Source organism: Babylonia areolata, chromosome 24 (genome assembly GCF_041734735.1).
Source record: "Babylonia areolata isolate BAREFJ2019XMU chromosome 24, ASM4173473v1, whole genome shotgun sequence".
Lineage (NCBI taxonomy): Eukaryota > Metazoa > Mollusca > Gastropoda > Neogastropoda > Buccinidae > Babylonia > Babylonia areolata.
In genome coordinates this window covers 38,959,900-38,969,899 of record NC_134899.1, presented here as the reverse complement: position 1 = coordinate 38,969,899, position 10,000 = coordinate 38,959,900, and positions in this window count along the sequence as shown.

The following is a 10,000-nucleotide window of genomic DNA, read 5'->3' as shown; positions in this document are numbered from 1 at the left end:
AGTCACATACTTGACTTACCTACTTACCCACATATTAACTAACTATATCATGATTGTGCTCTGTGATCATATAAGGCCACCACCAGTTGTGTCCGCAGCAGCCTGTGTTTGTTCTGGTTTTAGTTTGGTTTTCCAATCGCCTTTAGTTCTTTTTTCTTTTCTTTTTTTTCTTTTTTTTTTTTTTAACCATTCTGCGCCATGTTTTACCTTGGTTTTCAGTTCATCGCGCTGTCTTTATTCCATCAGGTGTCAGTACACAGACACACAGACACAGACACAGACACAGACACACACACACACACTCACATCATCATCATCATCATCATCATCATCATCATCATCATCGTCATCATCATCGTCATCGTCATCATCACACACACACACACACACACACACATCATCATCATCATCATCATCATCATCGTCATCACACACACACACACACACACACACACACACACACACACACACACACACACACACATCATCATCATCATCATCATCATCATCATCATGATCATCATCGTCGTCATCACACACACACACACACACACACACACACACACACACACACACACACACACACACACACACACACACACACACACACACACACACACACATTTTCGCGCATCCATGAAAACATCATGTGTACACACATACGTCTATGTTATATTTGATGGATACATGTTTCCAGGCGATTATAGTCAAGCATAACACCTGCACAGTACTTACTAGGTCTATAATAAGTATATGATAAACAGGTTTGGACAGACAGACAGACAGACCACAACTATCCAATCCTGTTGCCGTGAGAAGCGATGCGTTTTGAGTGTCATTTTTTTTTTTTTTTTTTTTTTTTTTGTAGCGCTTCACAGCGGAGTGGTAAGTTAAAGCGTTGGACTTTTTTCACACCAGTGGTCCCGGGTTCCAATCCCAGCCCCTGCGCCTAGGGTGAGTAAATGGTGGAGAGTTCTTTTTTTTCTCTGTGTGTGTGTGTGTGTGTGTGTGTGTGTGTGTGTGAGTGTGTGTGTGTGTGTGTGTGTGTGTGTGTTTTCCGATCTCCCAGGTCAACACATGTGTAAACTCTTCTAGTGCCTGACCCCCCCCCCCCCCCCCCCACCCTGCCCCCCACCCTTCGCGTGTATGTATAGGTAAGCAGAAGATCAAAACACGCTCGTTAAAAAAATCCCCTCAATTCATGCCAGCTTTTGGTGGGTTATGGAAACAAGAACGTACCCAGCATGCACTACCCCCCGCCCCCCACCTCCCTTTCCGGAGTATGGATGCCTACATGGCGTGGTTGGGTGAAAACGGTCATACACGTGAAAACCCACTCGTGTTCATAAAGGCGAACATGGGAGTCACACAGCCCACGAACGAAGAAGAAGAAGAACGAAGAAGAAGAAGAAGGAGAAGAAGAAATCAGTATCAGAGACAAAGATGCCCAGAATAAGAAGATTTTAGTGCAAGAAAGGCATTATTTCTTTTTATGACTGGACAGATGGTGGTGGTGTGTCCATCGAGATCGAGGAATACCATCGTTGTCATCCAGCTGGGGGACTGGACAGATAAGCAAAAGAAGAAGAAGGCGAAATCAGTATCAGAAAGACAAAGATAGCCTGAGTAAGAGGAATATTTGAGTGCAAGAAAGGCATTTATGACTGGACAGATAAACAAAAGAGGCAGAAGAAGAAGAAGAAAATCAATTAGTTAGATGTCTGGAGGAAGAAGAAGAGATTAGTGCAAGAAAGACATGTATGACTGGATAGATAAGCAAAAGAGGCAAAAGACGACGACGTCGACGACGACGACGACGACGACGACGACGAAGAAGAAGAAGAAGAAGAAGAAGAAGAAGAAGAAGAAGAAGAAGAAGAAGAAGAAATCAGTTAGTTAGATGTCTGGAGGAAGAAGAAGAGATTAGTGCAAGAAAGGCATGTATAAATGGATAGATAAGCGAAAGAGGCAAAAGACGACGACGACGACGACGACGAAGAAGAAGAAGAAGAAGAAGAAGAGGAAGAAGAAGAGGAAGAGGAAGAAGATGATGACGATTTCAAAAGAGGCGCCTGAGGGAGTCGGAGTGACTGTGGGAGGTCTTCAGGGATGATGTGCTGGCTCTGCCCACTGAGGTGAACAGTGTTAATTAAGTAAGTCCTGTGCTAAGTTCAGCTCCGCACTGGTTGTTCTGAGTCTTTCCTAGCGGCCGTTTTGGGTCCCCGATTTTAGAAATTCTCCACAAAAAATTATTTGTTTATTGATTGATTGATCTAGCTATCTATCTATCCATCTATCTGTCGATCGATCTATCTATCGATCTATCTATTCATTTATCTGTTCATTCGTTTATTGATTTATTCATTTATGTATTCATCAATATTTTACTATAATATTAGCAGTAGGAGTACCAGTAGTAGTACAATTAGTAGTTTGATTATGATTATTATGAATATTAGTATCAATTATTATTATTATTATTATTATTATTATTATCATTATTATTAATACTAGTAGTAGCAGCAGCAGCAGCAGCAGCAGCAGTAGTAGTAGTAGTAGCAGTGGTTGTAGTATCTATTGATTAATGCATTTCTTCATCTTAGTTTGGTTTTTTTGTGGTTTTTGTTTGTTTGTTTGTTTCTGACAATTGAGCATATAATTTTTCACTGTAGCTTGATGAAGCCTTTTGTACACGAAAGTGTGTCTTCACAAGTGACTGAGAACGTTGATGTTTTTGACTTTTTGCATTCATTATCAGTTGTTTCGCTTGTTAGTTTAACGACTTCTCTTTTACGAAGTCCTTTAAGTAATTTCCTGTAACTGTATTTAGAGGGGTTTTTTTTTTTGTTTGTTTGTTTGTTTTGTTTTTCTTTCAAATTTCACCCACATTTTTACCCTCATTTGCCCAGTTTCCCCCAACCCTCCATTCATCCACATCTCCCACCCCTTCTAACCGATAATACTCAGATGTATTCATAAATACTTTTACAAAATGTCTTCAATCACCGATATGTGTGACGGGACATTAAACAAAATTCCTTCCTTCCCTTGTTTTTACTTGTATTCATTTCCCTCCAAAGCCTGGCTAAGCGCATTGGGTTACTGGGTCACGGCTACTTGCCTACCCAGCCATCTGCTCAGCAAGATGTGGTGCAGCAGTGTATATAATTTTAATAGATTGGTCCGAATACAGTGACACCCTCCTTGAGAAACTGAACTGAAAACTGAACTGAGAACTGAACTGAGAACTGAACTGAACTGAACTGACCTGAACGTGGGCGACATTGGTGTGTAACGCGGGGAAGAAGGAGTGTTAATTAGAGCTACCCTCTGGCCGGGATGCTCAACCGCACTGTTCCTAATTGGAAACCATGCTGTTGGCTAGCCCAGTTCTTCCTCCTTTCCGCTGCCGTTGTCTATTATGTCTTGGAGTTCAGTGGGGTGTGGGGTGCAGATATGCGTGTGTGTGTGTGTGTGTGTGTGTGTGTGTTTGTGTGTGTGTGTGTGTGTTGGGTGGGTGTGGGGTGGTGGACAGGGGAGGGGGGGGGAGGACGGAGGAGGGGGGGGGGGGACGGGGATGTGCGTGTGTGTGTGTATTTGGGTGGTGAGGTGGGGATGGGGAAGTGGGGGTGGTGGTGGTGGTGGTGGTGGTGGTGGTGGTGTGTGTGTGTGTGTGTGTGTGTGTGTGTGTGTGTGTGTGTGTGTGTGTTTGTTTGTTTGTTTGACTGTGTGTGTGTGTGTGTTTGAGTGTGTGTTTGAGTGTGTGTGTGTGCGTGTGTGTGTGTGTGTGTGTGTGTGTGTGTGTGTGTGTGTGTGTGTGTGTGTGTATGTGTGTGAAAGAGAGAGAGATAGAGAGAATGTATGTGTGTGTATGTGTGTACGTGCGCGTGCGCGCGAGCGCGCGCGTGTGTGTGTGTGTGTGTGTGTGTGTGTGTGTGTGTGAGCGTGCGTGCGTGTGTGTGTGTATGTGTGTGTTCTTTCTTTCTTTCTTTCTTTCTTCCTTTAATTGAACGTCTTTTCACTTTAATCACTTTATTTCGCGCGAGAGCGTGTATGTACGTTTGTGTGGGTGAAATGGGTTTACGTGTTTCTGTTATGTTTTCTTCCTTTGGCAGAATTCACTTTCACTTTCACACACACACACACACACACACACACACACACACACACACACACACACACCGACACACACACACACACACACACACACACACACACACACACGCACGCACGCACGCACGCACGCACGCACACCCCGACACACACACACACTCTCTCTCTCTCTCTCTCACACACACACACACTCTCTCTTTCACACACACACACACACACACACACACACACACACACACACACACACGAATACCCAATAAATTAGCCAAACGTATAACTTAACATGCACGTGACAAAACCAAACAACAACAAAAAAAAAACAACAACATAGCTTCGAGATTCTTTTCTCTAAGGAGTACCAGTGAAATAAAGGAGTTTTATTCCGCCCAATTAAATAAATAAGAACTCTCGTCAACTTGGGATGGTTAGATATCTGATACGCAGATGTGCGGCCGGTTCCTATTATAACAACTGATTACTAAACAGCTGCCACAGAGTCATGTTCCAAAAGGCTCGATAAATTCCATTCCCTTTGCGAAGCAAAATGATAATGACACTTTGTACCGTTACATTTTTATAATTATTATGTTTCTTTCCTTCCTTCGCGTATGTGTGTGGGGTGGTGGTGGTGGGATGGTGTCGGTGGATGGGTGAGAGAGAGAGAGAGAGGGACAGAGACAGAGGGAGAGAGAGCGAGAGCGTGTGTGTGAGTTATCTCCGAGCGTGTGAGCGTACGTTTTTCTGTGTGTGTCCAATATTTTATGTGCGTCTTTGTGTGTACTAGAAAAAGGGAGAGAGAGAGAGAAAGAATGAGAGAGAGACTTGAAAGGCAGAGACAGAGAGAGACAGAGAGAGGGGGAGAATGTGTGTGTGTGTGTGTGTGTGTGTGTGTGTGTGTGTGTGTGTGTGTGTGTGTGTGTGCGCGCGTTGTTCATATACACAAACTGATTTACAGACGAACACACACACACACACACACACACACACACACACACACACACACACACACACACACACAAAGAAGGCTGGCACGTTACATCCCTGAAACTTTGCACCGTGAAACTGTTTATATATATATATATATATATATATAGAGAGAGAGAGAGAGAGAGAGAGAGAGAGAGAGAGAGAGATAGATAGATAGATAGATAGATAGATAGATAGATATATACCCAGTGATCAAAGTGCCATGTCATTTAGGCGTAAGCTTCTGGCTCACTGTGACGCGCGCGCGCGCGCGCGCGTGTATGTGTGTGTGCGTGTACGCCTGTGTCTGCGCCTGCGTGCGTGCGTGCGTGTGTAGCCTCTTGTTGTTGTCGGTCAGAATCAGTAAAATTATAACCAACGCGAAACAAAACGAAAGGAAAAGAAAAAGAATAAAATCTGCTGTCAGCGGTTAACGCAGCAGATCGCACGCCCCGCGAACAGCGAACATAAAAATGACGCATCACTTCTATGTTGTGTGTGTAGTCACCATTGGGAATCGAAGTTGTGATGGCGATGCCATTTCTTTGGGGTGGGAGGGAGGGGGGGTTGTCGGGGGGGGGGGGGGGGGGGATATTTTCCTTAACGAGGTGTTTTGTGATTATTCTTGTTGTTTGGTTTGTTGATTTTTTTTGTTGCTGTTTTGTTTTTGTTTTTTTTCTCCTCACAGTCACAAGGTGTGTCAGTTTTGGGTGTGTCCGAATCACAAGATGGATGTGTGTCACGAGGTTTCTGGTGTGTGAGTGTGTGGGGGGAGGGGTGCGGGGTGCGGGGAGGGGGTGCGGAAGGGGGGGCGCCTGGGGGAGGAAGGGAATGGAAGGGGATGGGATGGGTGGTCGGGGGAGTTAGAGGGAATTAGGGGTGGCTTGAGGAAGGGAAAGGTCATCGCGTGCATTGTGTGTGTGTGCGTGTGTGTGTGTGTGTGTGTGTGTGTGTGTGTGTGTGTGTGTGTGTGTGTGTGTGTGTGTGTGTGTGAATGTATGTGTGTGTGTGTGTGTGTGTGTGTGTGTGTGTGTGTGTGTGTGTAGGTGGGGTGTGTGTGTGTGTGTGTGTGTGTGTGTGTGTGTGTGTGTGTGTGTCCATCCCCTCTTTCTTTCTCTCTCTGTCTATCTGTGTGTGTGTGTGTGTGTGTGTGTGTGTGTGTGTGTGTGTGTGTGCGTGTGTGTGTGTGTGCGTGCGTGTGTGTGTGTGTGCTGTGCGTGCGTGTGTGTGTGTGTGTGTTTGTGCGTGCGTGCGTACGTGTGTGTGTGTGTGTGTGTGTGTGTGTCTGTCTGTCTGTCTGCCTGTCTGTAAGTCTGTTTGTCTGTCTGTTTCAGTCTCTCTGTCTGTCTGACCAGTCTGTCTGTCTCTGTGTCTCTCTCTCCTTCTCTCTCTCTCTCTCTCTCTCTCTCTCTCTCTCTCTCTCTCTCTCTCTCTCTCTCTCTCTCTTTCTATCTCACTTTGTCTCTTATAGTTATTGTTTTATTTCACTGTTGTTGTTTTTTCATAACTTTTTTTCTCTCTCCAAACTCAGGCCAAAAACCGGGTTCTTGTTTAAATCAGGATAGAAGTGACTGTGTCGTCTGGAGGGAAAAAAGAGAAGAAAAAAAAAGGCATTTTTCTCCCTCAGGTGCGCACTAAATCGTAGGCTGAGGAAACTGCTTAATTTACTTTTTAAATCTTGTCTCGTCCTCTTTTTTTTTTTTTTTTTTTTTTTTTTTTAATACTTCCTGGGTTTCGTCTGTTTGAAAAGCTACAGGTAATAAACTTGCTATATCTCTGAGGTCGATCAGTGTGTGTGTGTGTGTCTGTGTCTGTGTGTCTGTGTCTGTGCGTGTGAGAGAGAGTGAGTGTGTGTGTGCGTGAAAGAGAATAGAGAGAGTGTGTGTGAGTGTGTGTTTTTGTGTGCGCGTGTGTGTGAGTGCGCGCACGTGTGTGTGTGTGTGTGTGTGTGTGTGTGTGTGTGTGTGTGTGTCTGTGTCTGTGTCTGTCTGTGTCTGTGTGTGTGAGTGTGTGTATATATGTGTGTGTGCGTGTGTGTGTGTGTGGGTGTGCGTGAGAGAGAGAGAGAGAATGTTGTTGTTGTTGGTGATGGTGGTGATGGTGGTTTTACTATTAAAAAGATTGGAGCCATGTCTGAAATATTTGAAACAGGTGGACTAATGAGTTTGGCTGTCTTTATTCATGTCGAGTTAGCTAACTGATTTTGACATTCCAAACATGCGCGACCGACCAGATTGAAACATACAGACAAATGACTCCGTCTGACATCATTGGTTTGGATGTCCAGAATCATATATATATATATTTTTTTTAGCATCTTTAACGAAGGTTGCCCAGACCGACGTTATATATCTAACTGTCTGCCGTTTCTGATTCTCAAAGCTTCTAAACTTTTTTTTTTTTTTTTTTTTTTTTTAGCATCTTTAACAAAGGTTGCCCAGACCGACGTTATATATCTAACTGTCTGCCGTTTCTGATTCTCAAAGCTTCTAAACTTTTTTTTTTTTTTTTTTTTTTTTTTTTTTTTTTTAGCATCTTTAACGAAGGTTGCCCAGACCGACGTTATATATCTAACTGTCTGCCGTTTCTGATTCTCAAAGCTTCTAAACTTTTTTTTTTTTTTTTTTTTTTTTTTTTTTTTTAGCATCTTCAACGAAGGTTGCCCAGACCGACGTTATATATCTAACTGTCTGCCGTTTCTGATTCTCAAAGCTTCTAAACTTTTTTTTTTTTTTTTTTTTTTTTTTTAGCATCTTTAACGAAGGTTGCCCAGACCGACGTTATATATCTAACTGTCTGCCGTTTCTGATTCTCAAAGCTTCTAAACTTTTTTTTTTTTTTTTTTTTTTTTAGCATCTTTAACGAAGGTTGCCCAGACCGACGTTATATATCCAACTGTCTGCCGTTTCTGATTCTCAAAGCTTCTAAACTTTTTTTTTTTTTTTTTTTTTTTTTTTTTAGCATCTTTAACGAAGGTTGCCCAGACCGACGTTATATATCTAACTGTCTGCCGTTTCTGATTCTCAAAGCTTCTAAACTTTTTTTTTTTTTTTTTTTTTTTTTTTTTTTTTTTTTTTTTAGCATCTTTAACAAAGGTTGCCCAGACCGACGTTATATATCTAACTGTCTGCCGTTTCTGATTCTCAAAGCTTCTAAACTTTTTTTTTTTTTTTTTTTTTTTTTTTTTTTTTTAGCATCTTTAACGAAGGTTGCCCAGACCGACGTTATATATCTAACTGTCTGCCGTTTCTGATTCTCAAAGCCTCTAAACTTTTTTTTTTTTTTTTTTTTTTTTTTTTTTAAGCATCTTTAACGAAGGTTGCCCAGACCGCACGTTATATATCTAACAGTCCTATCATTTCTGATTCTCAAAGCTTCTAAACTTTTTTTTTTTTTTTTTTTTTTTTTTTTTTTGTTGCCACTGGGTGGGACGTGAAAGGAGTTTGGGTACAGGGGAAAGGGGAGGATAGAAGATTAAAAAAAAAATGAATAAAGAAAGAGAGAACGAATGAAAGAAAGGAAAGAAAAGTAAAAAAAAAAAACAAAAAAACTTGGAAGCTGCCGGAACCGTGTTTTGGAAAGACGTAGCAATCAATACTGCATGGGAGGAAAATCGTGGAGTGGAAACGTTCCTGCTACATGGGTTATGATCGTTCCTGTTTGTTCGAAAGATCTGGCTTTCTGGAAACTTTTTTTTTTTTTTTTTTTTTTTTTTTGCCGCTGACAAGTTTGCAATACGGTTTTTCTTAACAAGAAAAAAAAAAACCCGGTAGAATTGGATGAATGAATGAAAGAAAGGAAGAAGGAGTTGTCCAAATTCACAGCAAATAAAATATCGTTTTCTCTGGTGCTGAAATCAACTCGATTTTTGTTTCCTTTTTTTTTTTTTTTTTTTTTTTTTTTTTTTTTTTTGGGGGGGGGGGGGGGCGGGCGTGGGGGGGTTGGATTGATATTAAGATATTGTTGAGACAGACAGCTTTGTTGTTGTCGTAGGGAAAGATGGAAAGAAAGTTGTCTTAGGAAAGAGAGAATAACATATAAACAGAAGCGTAGTATTGTTAAGTTTAAAAAAAAAAAAAAAAACTTTCTGCAAAAAGCCTTTGAGGGAAAATTGCTCAGGGTTGGGGACTTGGTTTGAAAAATGGGGGTGAGTAATATATATATATATATATATATATATATATATATATATATATATATATATATATATATATATATATATATATAAAGAATTCTATAATAAAATAAAATAAAATAAAACATGTTTGACAGTTCGTAAATGTTTATCTTCTGAGTAAAACCCATGCTCCTGTGCCACGATTCGAACCCGAGGACACTCATCACTTCCTATATATAGTCGGTTGCCGCACCAGTAGGCCACCGCAAAATATAAAGGTAATACTTCCTCCCTCCACCACTCCCTCTCCCTTCCCCAACCCCCTCACCCCCATCACCGCTCCCTCTCCCCCTTCATAACTTCATCAAGATTACGAACTTGAAAAATAATAATATTCATCGCGCTTCGGCCAACCACAGAGGGCCAGTTGAACTTTTATCTTGAATTATTGTGTCGTTTTGCCAAGATTTTTTGTTTTTTTTTTTTTTTTTTTTTCCTTATTTTCATTTTCTTGTTTGCAGTTAAACGCAGGACAAAAAACGAACCTTCACTTTTAATCAAGATGTAGAAGGAGACACGGGAATTCCCAGCAGCTGCGTCACCCCCCCCCCCCCCCCCCCCAACCAACCCGAGTCTCCTGATTTTTGCTTTAACTCACTCAGTACGGCCAGTCCTCTCTTCTCCTCAACACAGGCCCCTCGGATGTCCAGTGGGTGTCTGAATGACCCAACCTTTAGCTTCCGTCGTCAGAATTGTGATATTCTTTGTCAACATTCACCTCTTCAGTATAAGAGCGTTCCGCTT